Here is a 21,836-nt window from a genome sequence, read left to right on the forward strand (position 1 = left end):
CCTCCAGCCTCCTACCAACCCCCCACCCCCCTCTATCCACCAAGTAGTTTAAATGGGTACGTGTGGTGGGGCAAAGTGTGGGTACTGCCACCTCTTGCGATGCGGTCCGGCCCATGTTAAGAGGAGGCCAGAACAGCTCTGTGTGGAGTTATCTAGTCCAGGGCTCCCTGTTGTGGGAGCAGGAGGGGCGCGGGGTGGGATGGCCTTCATCCAGCAGTGGAGTGAGCAAGGGATTGCAGGTGGCCGCGCCTTTACCTTTGTCAATACACATATAACACGACACCGTGATCACGAGCCTCAGACTATTTATATGAAAGGACAAGACGAATGAAAGAAGTGGTGTAAATATTAACTCAATAATGAGCCATTTTAAGGTCGATGCCATGTAAAAGTTCGCTTACTGTGGCTGTAATTTGTGTGTGTTGGGTGAGTCCTTCAGCTGAGCCTCCGAACGCCTGCGAACAAACACAAATTAGCAGAAGCTGTCTTTGCGCCAAAGCCACAATTTTTACCTTTTAAATTGACAACTTCGTTGTTTCCGTTGTTGTTGTTGACACATTTCTCTCGAGCGGCGTTATAAACTAAGTGGCCTATTAGTCGGCGTGCTCGCCACCGAGGGCAGTTCGCATGACATTGTTGATCGAGTTCCCTTGATGTATTTTCGCGGCCACTTGCCAATTTCTGCAGTGATTTACCAAAGTATTAATTGACGCTGTGACACCACCATCATCATCACATGCAAGTGCAGGAGACTGCAGCTTAAGCGATAGTGGAGTGTCTCGCACACTGCGTTGCCATGCATTCTATTCCCGCTCACGAACAATAACGGCGGTGAATATTTGGAACCAGTCCTGGACCTCCTCTTGGTCGACTCAGCCTTAAATAAGTACCTGGCGCATGTGTGTAAAGAGCAGCTCCGGGGAGACAAAGGTGGCTGTGTGTGGTGTTGGTCACACTCCCACTCATATGCCGTGCCGGGCTTCATAGGTGCTCGCTAATAGTACTGTAGGTTCGCTAACAGTCTGTTAGAACTACAAACAAAATTAAACATCAATTATTTTTAACTTACCTGTCCTAATGGGACAACAGTTATCCTAGTTTGAATAGAAAACATGATATATAAACAGTATATACAATTTGTATGTTTCTATTAGAATACTGCATGCATTGTTAGAGTATAACGTTACGCTGTATATATTCTCTACAACGTGATTCAAATCGTGTTATTTAGAAACATTGAGTGGGGGCTTGTGCAGGGACGCGTCGCTGGGGGTTGGGGGGGGGTGCGAGACGGTCGACGGGCAAGACTAATACCGGAGTGGCAGCCGAAGGTGGGAGCGCGTCCGAGAGCACGGGACGCCTCCTCCGTGGAGACGGAGCGGTGAAATCGGCCGACATCGCCACGCGGCATGCATCTTGCCGAGGCCTTCAATCCAGCGATGGATCGACCACGGCTGCTGCTGCTGCTGCTGATGATGGTGGTGGTGGTGGCGAACAATGTCAACGAGCTCTCACAAGATATGATTTAAATAGAGGACGTCAAATTGTGGTTTTGCTTTTTTGAAACAAACTGCCCGTTGCTATAAAAGCAATCGCCCTTGAGTGGCGTGTGTTTTCTTGAGCTGGTGATGGGTTTTTTTTTATTATTATTTATCCTCCTTTTCGCTTCGCTTTGTTTGAACTCCGTTATTTCCATTTGCCATCGGGGCCTTTGAACCGCACGTCACTCACGCGGGGGGAATATTCAGACATGTTTTGTTTTGCGTTTGCCGCCCCTTGAGCGTGTGCGACACTCAACCGCGAGCTTTCAGATCGCGTCGTGACGCAGCTGCAAATCTCGGCGGGACGCGCGGTACACGAAGGGGGTTCCGATTGTGCGGTTGGAGTAGCGGACACTCAAAATAATTATATTGTTCCCGCGCAGGGCTATGTGTATACACACATACACGCGATTGGCTCGAGTTTATTGTTAAACGATGAATGTTGTAAACAGATGCGTTCATAATGCACTGTCCAGCATTGCATCAGAAGGCATCAGAAGGCATGTGGTTAAATTCCATTGAAGACCGGGCGATAAAAAATATATTACTATCGATCAACCAATTTGTTGAGTAATTAGCTGTTGCTCATAATCCCTTCAATATTAAAATGGTAAATGACCACCAGCACCACCAGCAGACGTGTCTGTGGATATGACAGTGAATTCCCTTCCCCTTGTTGGCGCAAAGGTCTCCACTAGAGGGAGCTCCAAAAAGATCCTCTTGGGAATTGTTTAACTGCTAGGAACCTCCTGGTTACACCAGCCCACAGGGGATTGTGTCCGTCGTGCAGGGAGGGGCTGGGTGGGGAGGGTGGGGAGGGGCTGGGTGGGGGGTGCGGCTGGGTGGGGGTGGGAGGGGTGGGGCTGGTGGGGAGAGGCTGGTCACCCCGTGGTGCCCTTATAAAACTCAACGTTTAACCGACTCACGCCGGCTTGTGCCCGCCCTCACAATCGGGCATATTTGCGGAATACACCACGCTGCCGTTGACCCTGGTCATTGACCGAGCGACCCAACGTTTCTACCAGCTCCCTCCGCAGGAATGTGTTTGGCCGACTGTGCCATGCTGGCCAGCCATCTCGGTCGAGCTGGGAGGACTCACGCGTGTTTAAATGCGTGCCTCTGAATAAAAGGCAAAAGGTCAGCCCGATAATTGCTCACTCACGCCTCTGCAGACGGCAAGGCCTCCACTAGAGGGAGCGCTAGACAGCCCCTCGAGTTGGGAATTTGGCCTATTCTTCAACAACGGTCGGACGTCTAAGAAGAGGTAGGAGTACCCACACTCTACCCCGCTGCACGCCACCTACCGATTGAGGGTACCCGTGGTTGAACCCGTTCACACTGCTGGGCGTACTGGTGCGGGCTGGGGGGTGCGGGGGGGGGGCTGATTTAAGAAACTCGCCCCCCCGTTGTTTCAACTGCCGCGCCTGGAAATGGAATCGAACCGGCGGATCTGCGGAGTCTCCGGCCTGCTGAACATTACGCAACGTTCAAGTTCAAGTTAATGTATTAGGTATCGCACTGTGAGCCATTCGGCTCTTGAATCGGGTGCAACCGCAACAAACTAAAAACATGAACAAAAACACATGTTGAAGTGGATATGTGACTGAGTGTAAACAGAAAATCCAAGAAAATACAGCAAAATATTGCAGAAAAAAGACACCGTACACCAACGCTGTGTGCAAACATCCCAGTGGGGATGCAGTGGGCATCTCTTCCGTGGCATACTGCCCCGTGCCATTTATATTCGTCGTCGTCATCATCACTAACCACGACCATCACCACCATATCAAAGGCCATGTTTAAACCCCTTCTTTTTCAGACGGCGAGTCACCTTTATAAACTGACGCCTAGGAGATGCAGAATGGGCAACGCACGCAGACGCGAGAGGATGATGCTCGTATAGACCAAAAGCACAAAGGAATAAAATATTCGCTCTCCCTGTAATCCACTCATAAAAGAGACCCCTCCCGGTGCCTGCGCGCTGTGAAATCGTCAGAGCCAATCAGCCCGGACACCCTCCGGTGATCGACGCTCACTGCGTGAGGCCGCACATTCTCATCTCAGACGCGACAGGCCTGGCACATGGCAACACGCGGGCACGCATCAGACGAAGATCCCCCGCGTAGCCTCTTAACAATCCGTCGGGACAAGTTCTGTCAGCGAGCACTTCATTAAGAGAGCGGCACAGAGCGCGAGGTGGTGCTGGTGGTGAGGCCAAGACCCAGTCCCGGCCGCCTTTGTCTCCCCCAGTGATGATGTTTACACACCAGACCGGGTGTTGGGGGGAGCGAGAGCGTGTCGTGTTTGGGTGCCGAGTTCGATTCCTGCTCACGGCTAACGTCAGTGGTGAACATGTACGCATCTTCTCGGTTCTTTCGGTAAAGTCACGTAGAATGGAAATAATAAAATAATAAAACATTATAAAATAATTCTCACGACGTTTCGGCCACAACGCAAGCAGCCGTCCTCAGGTGGAGAACAGGTCTGTCGAGAAGACATTCTACGTGACTTTACCAAAAGAACCAAGAAGATGAATCCCTGCAGTCACGAAAGCTTTAAATGGAAATGACAATACTTTAAAGCGATTTGAAGCATGTTTTATTTTTTTGGGGGGGGGAGGGCAGAGCTTTGTGACGTCATATTTGAGGGGGGGGGTCTGACTTTTTGTGACGCCGTGTGACGAGGGGGGGGGGTCAAAATCGTCCAAAATCGCGTGACGTAATTTATGGACGGCCCTTTAGGGCGATGTAGCGAGATGAGAGGTGCAGACAAAATCGAGATGAGAGAGCTTAATTGGCCCGTTTAAGTGATCTCGTTCTACTTTCTTAGGAGTTGTATTCGAGCTGACGATTTGGCGGAGCCCATATTTGTTCCGAGAATCTGTAACCCCTTGATTTGCTTGGGGCTCTGAGCTTTTTGCTTGGGTTGCCTACGCCACGCTACTCTGGGGGTGCCGTGGTGTCGCGGCGATTAGCGGAGTTCGCTATGAAGCCTGGAACTCGAGCCGATCTCCCGACCACGGACAAGATGAGTGACGGCTGATATCAAGAAGTGACCTTCAACCCCGCTCACCACTTTTACCAACTCGCCCTGACCACCGCGGTGAAGTATGGTCAAACAACCGTCCATAACGGGCTTGTTATCGGGAGGGCTTCGTGCAGCAAGTGAGTTAGCAAAAGGGGTTGATTTTATTTATTATAAGTAGTCGTAAGTAAAAAAGGTTACACGTTAAAACGTGTATTCCACCAGGAACTTGAAGTAAACGTAAATCTTAAACTTAGGCAATCTAAAAACAAAGTTATTATGTAATTACAACCTTTATTATGCAAATGTAATATTTATGCGATCTAACCCCCGCCCGCAAAAAAAAAACATAATTGTGGATTATGGTCGCGAAAGCCTCCATGTTAAACTGAACGTGTACATTTTTTTTAGTAATTAACGATTTTTTTTGCGTACGTGGCTGGTGCCTGCGTCCATAATTTATCTTGCGTCGCCTTTTCCGCACTCACAACAGCATGGACGCATTGCCGCCGGCGATGCGGCGCTTGATGCCGTGCAGACATCAACAGGCATTTATAGCGGGCAAGTACACCCATTGTTGGGTTGTTCGCAAACACATTCCTGCTGCGGAGGGAGCTGGTAGGAACGTTCGGTTGCTCGGTCAATGGCCAGGGTCAACGGCGGCGTGGTGTATTCCGCAAATATGCCCGACTGTGAGGGCGGGCACAAGCTGGCGTGAGTAGGTTAAACGTTGAGTTTTATAAGGGAACCACGGGGTGACCAGCCCCTCCCCACCCAGCCCCACCCTTCCCACCCAGCTCCTCCCCACCCTCCCCTCTCCACCCAGCCCCACCCCTCCCATTTTTGGATGCACGACGGACGGACGGACACAATAATCCCCTGTGGGCTGGTGTAACCAGGAGGTTCCTTACCAGTATAATAATATAAACAGCCGCAGAGATACGAAGACACGTGCGCGTGCCTAAAAAAAGAAAACATTCTCTCCAAAATACACCTTACCAATGCATGGGACGTATAACTACATCGTTGCGACGTATCATTTGCATTCACCCTTGCATTGCGCTAACAAGTAAGAACAAGCAGGCTCTCAAGCAACGACGAGATAAGTGGGCATTTTGTATGTGTGTGTGTGTGAGAAGGTAATGATTGCGCTGGCAATAAAATTATGCGTCCAAGGTCTGTCTCTTAAATTCTGCGAGCGACGGACACCGGGCGGGCGAGCGAGCGTGCGCGCACAGACGCAAGTTGGAAAAACACTCCATCAAATGGCCTTAATTTCCATCCTAATGGCCATCATAAACAATAAGGCTCCTTCAGGATGGAGAACGTACTGGTTTTAATGACCCTATCATTATCCACATCATCATCTTAATCACCCTTAACCCTTTAATAGACAGACACTCAAGCACTCTGCTGCTGTCTTATACAAACAAAGGGGGAGATCAAAAAAATTAACATTGTTTATCAGTTCATTAACGGGCTCTAAAATTTTAATCGTTTCTTTTATAAAGGTGAGTTTCAAGACTTGTTATGAGAGCCTTTCATTGGGCTGTTTGGTAATTATATTGATGAGTACACTTCGTCAGAGGTGCGTTTGTGTGGTGCCACGTGCTGTTCAGCATGATGTCCGACGTTTCACTCCGCGTGCTGGGAGCTTAATCAGGAACAAAATTGAGCGAAGCGTTACGTCACTGTTCCAAACAGCTGATGGTACAACCTGAGAAGACGCCGGAGATCGACACAGACAAACCTACAGAGCCACATTCACATCGACACAGACAAACCCTTACACAGCCATATTCACATCTACACAGACAAAACCCTACAGAGCCACATTCACATCGACACAGACAAACCCTACAGAGCCACATTCACATCGACACAGACAAACCCTACAGAGCCACATTCACATCGACACAGACAAAACCCTACAGAGCCACATTCACATCGACACAGACAAACCCTACAGAGCCACATTCACATCGACACAGACAAACCTACAGAGCCACATTCACATCGACACAGACAAAACCTACAGAGCCACATTCACATCGACACAGACAAAACCCTACAGAGCCACATTCACATCGACACAGACAAAACCCTACAGAGCCACATTCACATCGACACAGACAAAACCTACAGAGCCACATTCACATCGACACAGACAAAACCTACAGAACCACATTCACATCGACACAGACAAACCTACAGAGCCACATTCACATCGACACAGACAAACCCTTACACAGCCATATTCACATCTACACAGACAAAACCCTACAGAGCCACATTCACATCGACACAGACAAAACCTACAGAGCCACATTCACATCGACACAGACAAACCCTTACACAACCACATTCACATCGACACAGACAAAACCCTACAGAGCCACATTCACATCGACACAGACAAACCTACAGAGCCACATTCACATCGACACAGACAAAACCTACAGAGCCACATTCACATCGACACAGACAAACCTACAGAGCCACATTCACATCGACACAGACAAAACCCTACAGAGCCACATTCACATCTACACAGACAAACCCTACAGAGCCACATTCACATCGACACAGACAAAACCCTACAGAGCCACATTCACATCGACACAGACAAACCCTTACACAACCACATTCACATCTACACAGACAAAACCCTACAGAGCCACATTCACATCGACACAGACAAAACCTACAGAGCCACATTCACATCGACACAGACAAAACCCTACAGAGCCACATTCACATCGACACAGACAAAACCCTACAGAGCCACATTCACATCGACACAGACAAACCCTACAGAGCCACATTCACATCGACACAGACAAACCCTACAGAGCCACATTCACATCGACACAGACAAACCCTACAGAGCCACATTCACATCGACACAGACAAACCCTACAGAGCCACATTCACATCGACACAGACAAACCCTACAGAGCCACATTCACATCGACACAGACAAAACCCTACAGAGCCACATTCACATCGACACAGACAAAACCCTACAGAGCCACATTCACATCGACACAGACGAAACCCTACAGAGCCACATTCACATCGACACAGACAAACCCTTACACAACCACATTCACATCTACACAGACAAAACCCTACAGAGCCACATTCACATCGACACAGACAAACCCTTACACAACCACATTCACATCTACACAGACAAACCCTTACACAGCCATATTCACATCTACACAGACAAACCCATACACAACCATATTCACATCTACACAGACAAAACCTTACACAACCCCATTCACATCTACACAGACAAACCCTACAGAGCCACATTCACATCTACACAGACAAAACCCTAAAGAGGCCATTCACATCGACACAGACAAACCCCTACACAGCCACATTCACATCTCCACAGACAAAACCCTACACAGCTCCATTTAAGAGCATTTGCCATGCCCACCACAACGAGTACACACTGAAAAAGGAGAACACCCAAAGTTCCACACAGATGGACTCCGCATATTACTGTGCTGCCATCTCTGGGCCACCTCGTAGCCCAGGCGTACAACGCCTTCAATTCCCAGGGAGTCTCCATTAACCTCGTACCAAGTAGGCTGAAACCTGCTTAGCTTCTCAAATGTTTACATCGGGTTATTTAAGGCCGATTTTGGCCACTGGCTGACGTCGTTATGAACTCGCTCGTGAAGCCCAGAGCCCTTCCTTGTGTTCCTGCCGCGTTGCCGTAACTGCGCACGGATTAAGCTCTTGCCTCGAGTGATTAGCAGGGACGCGAGCAAGCAGCCGCGACAACACGTCAACCCTTGCGGGGAAATGACTCCAGCGCCAAGCCGCATCTCTGACCGGGGGTAAGGGGGGGGTCGGGAGACACTGACTAAGCGGAGTGCGTCGACCCGGGACGGATGCCCCCTTTTTTGCGTTCTCGTCTCTAGTGGCGCGGCGATGTAATTCAGACGGGGGGGAGGGAGGGAGGGCGCGGAATGAAGTGGCGGGCGATGTTAGCGGCGTGCTGCCGCCATCCGTTGCCACGTGACCTGGGGGCCTATCTCGCAGCTGCCTCGATCGTGAGCGGCAGTATCGATTTACAACGAGCTTGGTGGTGGAGGGGGGGGGGGCAGTGCTAGTGGTGGAACCAAGGGGGGTATGGGGGCAGTGTTATTGGTGGATCGGGGGGAGCAGTGTTAGTGGTGGATCTAAGGGAATGGAGCGGCAGCATCGGGGCGATTCAAGTTCAAGTTCATTTATTAGGTATAGCCCTGTGAGCCATTCAGCTCTTGAATTGACCCTCTACCCCCTTTTTCCAAAATTAGGTATTTTATTGATATTTACCACCGAAAGAAAATGCATTGAACGTTTTAGATTTTCATTATTGCAGGGCCCGATCTCAAAAGATTGAAATTTCAGGACCGCCACCACCACCACCGCCATCCGCCTTTCAACCACCGCCTCTGAGCAGTGTTGATTTTGTCGACGAAATGAGCGATGAAAACGCTTGTCAACAAAGTGTTGTTTACTTAACTTATTTTTCAATAAGACTGGCCGAGTGGACAAAAAACCCTCCCAGCGTGACGATGATCACACCGCGACCCCCACCAAAACGCAACTGGCTGTGAACGGGACAGAATTAACGAGTCTTTCGAGCGAACACGCCGACTACGAGATCATTTAGTAGCGTCATTAGCAAGGTCATATGAACGTCTTTCGGGTTTTTTTGTATCGCGTGCTGTTGTAACTTGCTGACCCACCCATACTGGACATCTGTGGGAAAAATAGAGCTTCATAGCTCATCGGATTCCTCCCCCAGTCTAAATAAAGATTCGAATTTTGAGAGCAGATATATTGAAGTCTGCTTTGAATAAACACATCTTTCAAGTGGCCGTCCCTCTTTATTTTCGTAGATTGCCCCCGGTTCTGTTCCTGTGTCCTCGTTTTTAATGCGTTGCGCATTGAGATTCTAGGATGGAATCATCATCATCATGCGTTGTGCATTGAGATTCTAGGATGGAATCATCATCATTATTATTATTGAGCAGGTTTCGATTTAAAGTTTTCGTGACTGCAGGGATTCATCTTCTTGGTTCTTTCGGTAATTATATTATTATATTATTTTATTATGTTTTATTTTATTTATTTTATTATTCACCTTCTACGTGACTTTATCGAAAGAACCAGGAAGAAGAAGAGGACAAGAGGTATCGTGACTTGCTCCGATAGTGGCTCAAGCATCGATTATCCTGGGAAACACCAGGACACGTCCGGTCTGGGACTGTTTTGTTATTGTTTTTGGTGCCTTGCCCAATCTTTATACATATTACTTATAACATTAACTAAGTATTTTGTTCATATTTACATTTAGTGACTCGCTTAATATGTTCTATATTTTGCACTCCTAGTCATTATGGTCAGGTCCCTTGCAAGTGATCCCCTCCCTCGACATTCACGATCTCTCAACATCGACCGGCGTGGTGAAGTATGGTCAAACGAGATCCGCCGCCGTCGATGCGATTCCGATATTCCCACCGAAGTAAAAGACCTCCCAGGCCCATCATCTTTTGTTCGTTTGAGAACGCACAAAACGCACGCCGCGTGTGCGTTCGTTCGCTCGGCAAAGATTTGCAATATAGTTGTTCTTGTTGTTGTGCGTGCACCACACAAAAAGAAATGTATAAATGTTATTCGCTACGGTAATAACAACGTGAAATGAAATCAAATGAAAAGTCGTTGAAAGCACAGCGAAGGGATGGGACAACTTGACCTAACTTTTTCATGAAATAAACACTCCCGATTCGGCCGGCGTTTTGAGCGGAGAGAAGGTCTGACAGTTATTGAAATAATGAGTGTGCCTGCGTTGGCAGTGGAAAATGAAAATCCATTAGGCTGCACGTGCTTTTAACCCCTGATAGATCATACGAGTCCTGAAGGTGGTGTGTTTATGCTGACAAACATCCTGGGGAATCTGTTTAACAATGGAGATGAAAGAAGAAACACTGAGTTTGTGTAATATGCACGTAAATGCCCGCGTGCATTTTTGGATGAGCGTGTGTGTGTGTGAGTGTGTGGGGAGCGGTAGTTTAGTGGTTTGCGCTACGCTGCGCTACGAACCGGGCGAGCCGAGTTCGATTCCCGCTCACGGCCAACACCGGTGGCGATTATTTGAACCGGTCCTGGGCCTCCCCTAGGTCGACTCAGCCTCAAATGAGTACCTGGTGCGGTGTGTTAAAACATCGCAACTGGGGAGACAAAGGCGGCCGGGCATGGTGCTGGCCACCCACCCCCTCGTGTGCCGTTCTGGCCTTCATAGGTGCTCGGCAACAGCACTTGCCCCTACAGTCTGTAAGGGGATCTTTGTCTTTGTTATTTAAGTCCGAGTCAAAAATCTAATTCGTCTTAGTTTACCCATAACTCCTGGAACTGCCTCGTGACAATTCGTCCAGTGAAGGTTTGAGACTTCACGTGGTCTCAATGTGCACCTAGCCTGGCACAAAGTGATTTGGCCACCGTCACTGTGTGGGGAATGGGAGCTGCGTTGGGAAGTTGCAGCGCAGTGAGTCTGTGCTTCTGCTTCACGAATCCAGTGTCCCAAGTTGGATTCCGAGCCATGGTTAACATCAGTGGCGAATAATGTCATAAGTCAACCACACAAAAAGCGCATGTTGCAGCGTGCAAACATGAGGACTGGGAAGACAAAAGTGATCGGTATAGGGCTGGCCTTAATAGGTGCTTGCAAACAAACGTCGATACAGGCCAGGCCAATCTTCGCGTGGAGTATATGCATGCGTGCCCGCCTTTCTCATGAATGTACGTTTTTATTCATATAAACGCGGAACGATGATGCACTGTAACATTGCAATTACACCCTATATTCCGTCAAGCCACTCAGCCACTCAACAAAATGTTACTGAACGACGCGTGACGGGACGCGGGAGACACAGTGTGTGTGTGTGTGTGAGAAATATAAAGTATCCTGTGTGCTTGTGTTTGAAGACCCCGTGCTCCCGTAAACCGCAGCAGCTCAGAGTCCGAGGGTGGTGACACGGGCTCACGGTACGTACACGTGTTGAACCTCTTTCGAGCCGTACGTAGCCTACCGTGTTAATCGGAGATGTGGTGAACGCCTTCACATTAGTACGGTTGGCTACGTACGGTGCGAAAGAAGTTCAGCATACGATGGCATCCGACCCGCGGTTGTCCGTCGTGAATTCTGCTCGGGCTCAAAGCCCACGCGTCTTTGGGGAAAGGCGGTGTACATCAATAGTTGAATTGTACAAGAAGAATGTTGAAGCAACTTGAAGCAACAAGTTGCATTTTTGCCGGATGCAAATGCAATTTAACGTAGCAGCTGACGACGATGGTGATGACGATTATTTCACACCATTGGAACCTCATTTTCCAGAAGAAAAAATATGATAATTGTTGTTTTTACCCTTTAATCTGGCAACAAAACTGACACCTTTTTTTACAAGGAGTCATGTTTGCATTAACCACAATACCTGCAATCGGAATGCAAACAAACTAAACACAACTCTAAAAGCTGTCTCGGGTGTGGACCAATCAACTTCAAGGACAGTGCATACATTATCAGAGTTGTGTTTATTTTGTTTGCATTATGACTGCAGGTATTGTGGTCTATGCAAACATGACTCCTTGTAAAAAAGGTGTCAGTTTTGTTGCCAGACGATGATTTTGTTTTAAAGGTGGCTGTTTTTGTTTTGTTCCGTTGCTTTACGTGAACTCACAAATGTATCCGATCACAATGAGAAGCGTTATCCGACAGCCGATAGCACTGGGAGCCAAAAGTAAAACAAAAACCTATTCATTGTAAATTACCAGCCATGGGTAAATTATAATAAGCTCGGCCGATGTTTGCCCATTGCGTCTCTTTAGGCGTGCAGCTCAGTCCAATGTAGATGGATATTTTGGTTACTGGGAGAAATACCGATGAATGTTTAAACAGCTTCGCTTTCATTTATTTTCTCGGTGCTTTTACCCCGTAATTTGCAGCTCTTGCAAAGACAAAATAATTGGTGTTTGTCATGTAAATGTGGAACGCGAAACGATGTGGAATGCTGCGACAGTGTTGGTGTAACGGTCAACACGCCGGACTTGCAATCCAGAGGTCACGGGTTCGATTCCACCCTCACGGCGCGGCAGTTGACAATTAAAGTTGCTTAAATCACCCCCTGCCTAGAAACCACACAGTTGGTATAAATGGGTACCACACCACAGTCAGTCGATCGGTAGGTCAGAGTGTGGGAACTCTCACCTTTCCCACGACATCTGGCCAGAGTGGAGGAGTAGGCCAAATTCTATAGAGATGGTTTTGTTGAGCTATATCGAGTGGATGGAACTGTTTGTATTAAATTTCTTGTCCTTCCCCCGCACCTCCGATTCGCACGGTTGGCTACGTACGGTACATACATGCCCTTCCGCCAGAAGTGGTATGAGCCAGCAATTGCAGGGCTGTACCTTTACCTTTGTACTGCAACCATAAGTTAGTGTACTGCGTGCTTTGTATACAATTGACCCATCAGATCTGTGGTGTCAGTATAACTAAGTACCACCGCGTGCAAAGTCAACAGTGGCTCATCCTGTGGGACATACTAGCCCCCACCACAGCAATGTGGAAAGTCCACGATTTACTGAGGGCTGCCAACATCGATGAGCACTAACCCTCGTGCTTAATCGAACTCTATATGATGAAAAAATTAACAGGATTTACCCTTTCAGGCAATAATACAGGAGGTGTTAAGAAGTTCAAACACTTTTCGATTTAAAGCTTTCGTGACTGCAGGGATTCATCTTCTTGGTTCTTTCGGTAAAGTCACGTAGAAGGGAAATAATAAAATAATAAAAATTAAACATAATAAAATACAATTCTCACGACGTTTCGGCCACAACGCAAGCATTCAGACGCTGTCTCCCCGACAGACCTGGTCTTCACCTGAGGACAGCTGCTTGCGTTGTGGCCGAAACGTCGTGAGAATTATTTTATTATGTTTAATTTTTATTATTTTATTATTTCCCTTCTACGTGACTTTACCGAAAGAACCAAGAAGAAGTTCAAACACCAAACACTCACACCTGTTGCGAAAGTCTGCATGAACCACACGCGGCACGCGTGGTAAGCACAAGCAAACACACGTGCTTTGATAATAATCATAAACGGCATTGTCTTTGAAACTGATTGGCCTACACGAGAGACAGGCTCCTATATAGCCTTGTCTCACCAGTGTTAGTACCAGAGAACGCAAAAAGGCGAACGACACAAAAGCAATGCATATTAATTATATCAAAGCATCGAAAGCCCGAGGTTGAGAAGTGCTAGAACGTTTCAACTGAAATGAAATATTCCTCCGCTCAAAGGAGGAACATCTGAATCGAACGAAGTGGCTGTGAAATTATATATGGTAACACATTGAGCGGGAAACACAATGCACTGTTTGAATAAATCGCAACCATTTACATTCGACGCCACATCAAGTGGCCACATGTCAAAAAGTACTTGACTTCAGTGGAAAATAAAATATTTGAAGCCGCTTCAAAGGTCAAGTATATAAACTGAATTCTGTTCGTACAAATCTAAGTGACAATGTAATTGAATTACTTATTTAGTAAACCCTGACTAAATCCCTTGCATTTGGATGTTTTGAAAATCAGATTGATTCGTCAATCGCTGGGTGCAGCTGGTGCCGAGGAGATGTCATCTCGGTCGCACGGCACGGAGGATGGTGCAGGGTTCCATCCCGGACTCGGTCGATGTTCTCTCTCTCCCCATGGTGGTCCCAGTGTGGATCGTTCTCAGACCCCCCTCCCCTCCACTTGCCTCCACATTTAGAAACAACACCGCCTTTTGTGTTCAGTGTGTTGTCCTTCACCCGCCACGCACCTCCGATGAGCAGGGTTGACTGTGGATGCGTTCTGAATCTTTGCCCTCTCTTTCTGTTCATCCTCTGCCTCCGTCGGCACAGTCTCGGTTGAGCTCAGTTTTTCCCTCTTCGCTGGAATCAACTGCCCTTGCACGTCAATCACCCCTCTCTCATTTAGATTTCGGCCGCCTTCAATGGCTGCGCCAGTTACATCGTCCGCTGTGTTTTCCAGGTGTGTGTGTGTGTTTGACAGGTATCTCCAAGCCAAGCCCGACACCTGTGTTCAGCTCCTATTCATCTCGAGCCCAAAGCTGTCGGATTATTTATTCAGCTCGTCCTTCCTTTCTTTGCGTTTATCTGCATCGGGCCTCACGCTTACCACGGAAAACGTGGTTCATGAGCAACATTTTTTCCCCCCTACATTTTTATTGCATTGCATAATTTCCCTAATCCAATTATTTTTTTGGGGAAAATAAATTGAATCACGTTGTGAATACGTGATGGGGGGGGGGGGGGAGGGGGCGTCACTTTTTTTTTTAAAGCGCCCCACACAAAACATTGCCCCTTGCTGTAAAAAAAAGATACCACTGAAACGTGGCTTCCTTCGTGATAACTTCTTCGCGCTGTGAGAGAACACGCTGGAGATTGTGGCCGTGAGATTGTGCGGCAAATGAGACGAGGTTTGGGAAGAGATCCGTGGATTACGAGCGGTGGCTGGAAGACAATTCGAGGTGCATATTTGATGGACTGTCAACGCAAAAGTTGACATTGCCAGGTTAACGATGAGTGGAGAGGAGGAGGAGGACACCCAAGGTTGACCTGAGATCAGATAAACTCGGTCGTAAAGTTTTGGTTTGGCTTTGGGGGGTGGTAGACGGCCGTGTGTGACGTGGGGGGGGGGGGCGCTGGGAGGTGAGGGGGGTGATGCTGGAAAAGGGGTGAAATTTCTAGAAGAGGATTGTTTTGTTACGGTTTTTTTCTTCATCATGCCACCCACTGCCACTTTCTATCATTCTCGAATGGGGCTTAATGAAGTGTCAGCTCAAATAGAATCCTAGTCGTGTAATTGGCTGAGAAACAGCCACGTCCGTGACCTGTTGTGCGTGTGTGCGCATGCGCGGTTGCACAGTTTACGGTTGCACAATTGTGCATTGGCGACTGGAAATGTATAACGTACAACGAACGGACCGTGGAACCCAATTCAAGTGTTGGTGAATTATATATTTGCCCTATTTTTTCGTGAAAATGTGCTGATGTCGCCATTACCAACAGTAGGCAAAAACAATTTTAACTTCCAAGAAATCGTTTTTGTTATATATATTTTTAAAATGTAAATCTGGATAAAAGGGCAAAAGTGCCACCCTACAATTGCTCACTCTAAAGTAAACTACGAACTATTTTTCTGTCTTACCAAGCTATACAACTGTTTTTTAGAAGCGACCTGGATATTATAAATAATAGCACAATGAAGTTGCTTATGATGTGGAAATGTATAGCAGCCAAATACTCTAAAACGCTTACTCTTTGTTTTCGGTAAAGTCACGTAGGTAAACAAATAAAATAAAATAAATGAAAACAACTAATTTGAATCACGACGTTTCGGGCGCAACACAAGCGTCCTTCTTCAGGTGGGGATAACGTAACGGAAGCACAACTGCTTAAGTGTATCTAAGAGATGGCCCGAAACGTCGTGATTTTATTTAATTGTTTTCATTTATTTCATTTGATTTTTTACCTACATGACTTTACTTAAAACAAAACAAAGAGTATGAATCCTTGCAGGCACGAAAGCTTCAAATCTAAAACGCTTGTTGATTCTAAATTAGGAGGGAGAAAAATCGACACGACCGCAGGGAGAGAGACTTGCAATCTCCAATTACACAGGCGTCAGGGTCGCGATCGAACCCACGACCTCCCGTATACCAGGCGAGGTAGTTAACATCTCCTAGCCACAGTGGCACTCTCGCCCCACTGCTGACGGAAGGACCTCCACTCGAGAGAGCTCCATAGAGCCCCTCTCGTGGGTATTTGGCCTACTCTTACACACTGGTCGGACAACTCAGAACAGGGAGTACCCACATTTTACCTCGCCACATGCAACCTACCGATTGGCTAACTGTGGTTGCACCAATTTCGCTCGGTAGGAAGATGTTAACTACCTCGACTGGTTCAATCCCGACCCTGACGCCTGCTGTATATTTGGAGTTTGCATGTTCTCCCTGCGGTCACGTGTATTTTTCTCCGGGTCCTTCGGGTTTCCCCTCCACGTTTAGAAGCAACGTGCGTTTAGAGAGTATTTGGCTGCTCTACATTTCCATGTGATAAGCCACTTGATTGAGCTGCCATGTGTGGAAAAGTCGCTTCTGAAAAAGAGCTTTCTATGCAGCGCCATAGGCATTGCCCGCATGTGTGTATATTGAACTTATTTTGCACTGTACGTAGCCAACCGTGCTAATCGGAGGTGCGGTACAACAACAACAAATAGTGTAATATACTGATAGGTGGATGGATGCAGTTGAGAGGAATTTAAGAAACTTGCATCGTCGTTTCACCTACTGTGCCAGGAGCAGTGTGGTTACGAACCCGTGACTATACAACCACAATGTGGTGGTCATCATCATGATGGGACCTTCTTTGCCAGTACCAAAATATACTAATAGGGGGTTTCCCCTTTTTTTGGCAACAAAACTGACACCTTTTGCAAGGTATCATGCTTACATTAACCACAATACTTGCAGTCAAATGCAAACAAAAACAATACTCGGATAATTTATGCATTGTCCTTGAAACTGATTGGTCCACACCAGAGGCAGCTTTCTTTAGTCATCTGGTCGAACACCATATGAGACTAGTCTCATATGGTGTTCGACCAGATGACTATACGGCCGCATCCCGTAAGACTAACCACAATATGGTGGTCTTTAATTATAAGGGAATAGCATCACCTCAGCCTCAAGATACATTTTTTTGAGTTTGGTCACGCTTGGGCGTATTTGACACATTTATTGTTGATTCAATTATCTTAGTTACTGAGAGAAACTGGCACCGCAAGAGAGAAGACCCCGGTGCTTTCGAGCGGAAATTTCTGGCGGCTTCGAACTGGGCCCCCATCGGAGTGCGCACCCCGGACGGTGTCCGCTCGTGCATCACCCTCGTAGTCTCTGCCAGCAGGTGTCCCGGTGTGGTCCACCAACCCCGCTTCGACCACACCCCAATTACAGGTTCATACCTGGAAGGGAACAAGTTTGACGGGTTTTTTGTTTGCACGGTCAGCTGCACTGCGAGCGTAACTGAACTGTCGCCTGTCACTGGTCAACAAAAAAAACATTTTTTTCTGGCCTGGACTTTTGCAGCTGTTCTAGACTAATTTCAGGGTGCTGATTCCAATTCTGATTTCAGATTTGCTCTATCACATCTCATTTTTATGCTTTCGGCATACCCCATTTTCATTGATTTTACTCGAAATTAACTCTGTCACTTATGATTGCAAGTTGTTGCGAGTCAGTGACTGCTTTAGTGTTAAAATATGGTGCTGTATTTTTAGGATGGTGTGTTTATAATATAATTTTATGTAGATATCCACATTTATTTAATATTTTTCTTCTGCAGTTTTTATTGGAAATTCAATATTTGATATCTCAAAAACCTGATGTGATAGACAAAAACTGATGCCAGATTTGGAATCAGCACCCCCAAAATGACCTTAAAACCGTTGGAATACCTTATGCCAGACAAAGTGTGTTGACCAGTGTATTTCCACTGCTCGCTCTACAACCGTGCTTGACGTGGCCAGCCGTTGCCCTCGTGGCCCGGTTTTTTCTCACTTTTTTTTCCTTTTCCCACAAAGTAAAATTTCCCACACGGAAAATTGGGACTGTCTTGGCCGCCAACTCTGAGCATTCGCTGGAGTGGACCGGCGCGTCTGGTATTGTGAATAATAATTCCCATTTAGTTTTTAATTCGCCCTTCTTGGCCATGACTCCAGAACGCAATGGGGCCTTGCTCTTGCAAACAATGAAGAGGGAGGGGCGGGGAATGATTCGTGCCTTCCGCGCAGAGCTTTCTCTCCCTCCACTGGCCCCGATGTTCCAGCAGTACCACCGCGCTACGGGGGGGGGGGGGTGTTTGGAAGCAACGAAGCCAACAATCTAAAGAGGGGGAGGGCAGGAGAGTGGAAAAATTGCGCTAGGAATTCTGATTCTGCCACCCGGTCGCCCCGCATGCAACGTGTCGCGTGACCTTCTCCGTGAGCATGCGGGCAAGTTTGTTTTTGAAGCGAAGAAACTACCGGTGCATGGCTGGATCGGCGAGGAGGGGAGGAGGAGGCGTGGACACAGCGAATGGTCACAAATTCTAAGCTCATTATTTCTCCGGAGCGGATATTTTTCTGGGTTAAAGTCAGGAAGAGAGAGAGAGAGAAAGAAGTTGTAATTTTTCAGCCGCAGCAAAGAATTGCCAAAACTTTTCTCTCTAAAACATTTTTTATTTATACTCAAGTACCCACATCCATTATCGTGCCATTGCGAGGCTGTGAAAGATGGCGACAGGATAAGGGGGATGGCTTCATCCAGCAGTGCCGAGACTATGGAAAATCATGATGTTCATGATGATTGATGATATGCATAATATAAATAATTTGTGTGTGTGTATGCACATAGTGGGCAGTGGTCGTGCAGCGGTTAGCGCGCTGTGCGACGAACCCAGCGACACAAGTTCAATTCCCTCTCACAGCCAACACCAGTGACAATTATCTGAACAAGTCCTGTACCTCTCCTAGGTCTACTCGGCCTCAAATAAACACCTGGTGCGGTGTGTAAACATCGCCACTGGGATACAAAGGTGGCCAGGGCTTGTATTGACCACCCACCTACTCGGATTGCCGTTCCGGCCTTCATAGGTGCTGCTCAGAATTCTGCATTTTCTATTTAATTCATTTTCGGTGTCTCTGTGAGCCATCTGAGATGATATGAAGGCCCGGTGAATGAATTGCAAATATACTTTTTGTTGTCCCCCCATCGCGCCTTTTACAGAGAGCCCCCAAAGTGATGTCCACACGTGGTACCTGGATGCCTCCAACGTGATGTCCACACGCATGCCGTTGGCTTTTTACCTCCGGCCACTTCTCCGTACATCCAGCCACCTGCCCAGAGCGTGCGGCTCCCAATCGTGAAGGTTGCGAGTTAAAATCCTGGTTTCGGGGATTGACTCTGCCTATCATCCCTCCCTCTGGGACGATAACATGGTACCACTTTGTGGGGGAAGTCATCAGTGGCTGGACCATCTTATGGATGTTTTCACCCCTGCCATAGCAATGTGGAATTCCCACCACTGGCTCAGGGCTGTAAAGAAATTAGCAGTGCCTCAAATGTTCATTGAAAGCAAGAAATCGCTGACTATTTTTTTCTTAATTATCTTACGCCTAGCAAAGCATGTCGGGCAAGAACCCCTCTAAAAGTCTTGAGACTCGCTGAGGATTGTATAAGTATATACCATCATGCAACACATATACATCGATACCACCGCCACCTTCATTACCACAACACCGTCGTCATTTAATTACGATTTTGTGAAGTGAAATTCATATTTAATCTCCTAGAATTGGTGTTACCAGCCATATAAACCAGCCCCATTGACCGCTGCGTGTGACGAAGCTTGGAAAGGCTCCAACTGAGATACAGAGAGGGGGGAACACCGTGGATTAGAGATCACACGCCGGTTGTTGGGGGATGTTATCATCTTGACTGTCAAGAAAAGTAAGAGGTGCTTAGCAGGCGGCCACGTCACGAGGATTGGCCAATGGCTGGTGGTTGATTTTTAGAGGGGGCAGCCCAAGGGAGGGAATTCACGTGGCCTGGAGTCACGTCCACAGCGGAGATGGAGCAATTAGATCCACTTGTTTGTCGGTGGGGATGGCTTGTGGAGGCTTCTCAACGAGCAGTGGATTGAGCATCTACCATGATGACGACGACGAACATACTTAGTCCACACAAATGCATGCCCGTTCAAGTGCTCCCGCATATTTCTCTTACAAGGGGAAGTGACTCAACAATGGCATTCCTTACACGTGCAATCGTTTTAGCACTCGAATTGGAGATTCCTCTTAAGACACATACACTTTTCCAATGGATATGTTGCGAGCGAAACATTGCGATGCATTCATGTGGGCGAAAGGTTTTTTTTCTATGAGAGTGATGTACGGGCCTTGGCATGAGATTGTGAGTGTATGTATCTTGAAGTTCTTTCGCACCGTACATAGTCAACCGTGCTCATCGGAGGCGCAATGTCCAGCAGCAGCCGCTGCCGACTGCCTTGGCTTGCTTGCAACAGAGCTACTGACCTCAACGGGGCCTTTCCGACCAAAATAAATTCTCGAGCTTTGAGACATTGCCATCACAAGGGTGTAGGAAACACACCGATATCACGACGTGGTGATCATTTTCACCTGTGAAATTAAAATTGAATTTAGCTTTTTCTATCATTATTTACAATTTTTCCACGATCGTGCTTACGGCCAAATTACATTTCTGATGGCACGATTCAAGAGGGGCGGCGTGCGACGTTAAAATCACGGAACTACTTCCCGAGATCCCTTCGAGGTGCCGCTCGCGCGTGCGCGGGCACGGTTCGGCTTCGTTCTCGTTCTGTCGGAAAGACAGCGTCTGAATGAACACCACAGGCTTGGCAGCGTATATTTAAGTTGGGTTGGAGGTGGAAGAGCGCCTTGACAAAGGAATTTGCATATCAGGAAGAAGCTGCTTGCATTGTGGCCGAAACGTCGTGAGAATTATTTTATCATGTTTTATTTTTATTATTTTATTATTTCCTTTCTATGTGACTTTACCGAAAGAACCAAGAAGATGAATCCCCGCAAGTCACGAAAGCTTTAAATCGAAATTTAACTCCTCTATTGTTGCTGTCAACAGCATTGCGTGGGTTGTGGCGGGGGGGCACCGCACATTTTCGTGTGCCCTGCGACAGAGATGCTCATCTTGTGCGAGTGCACACCACGTTGGAATGTCTCTCTCTCTCGCCCCGTGCTCACGTGAAGTGTTCTCCCGTTCTTCCGGGTTTTCCCTCCACATTTAGAAACACGCGTTTAGAGTTATTTGGCTGCTTTAATTTCGACATGACAAGGCACTTTGTTGAGCTATCATTTGTGGCCAGGTCGCTTGTTACAAAATATATATAGCTCAGTGGAGCCTTACCTGCTAAAATAAAAAAAGTTAAGTTTTTGTTTTAATAATCTGTGTGGACCTTTGCCAAATTAAGTGAAAACTAAACTAATATTTTTTATTTGTTTGTGTGCAATCATGGGCGACCCAGACTAAGACCGTAAACTTGCTACATTTGAGAGACACCCAGGTTAAGTCCCTTTGCCTTGCATGGTGTTGCT

Source organism: Lethenteron reissneri, chromosome 5 (assembly GCF_015708825.2).
Source record: "Lethenteron reissneri isolate LAM-NWPU_2019-01 chromosome 5, ASM1570882v1, whole genome shotgun sequence".
Classification (NCBI taxonomy): Eukaryota; Metazoa; Chordata; class Hyperoartia; order Petromyzontiformes; family Petromyzontidae; genus Lethenteron; species Lethenteron reissneri.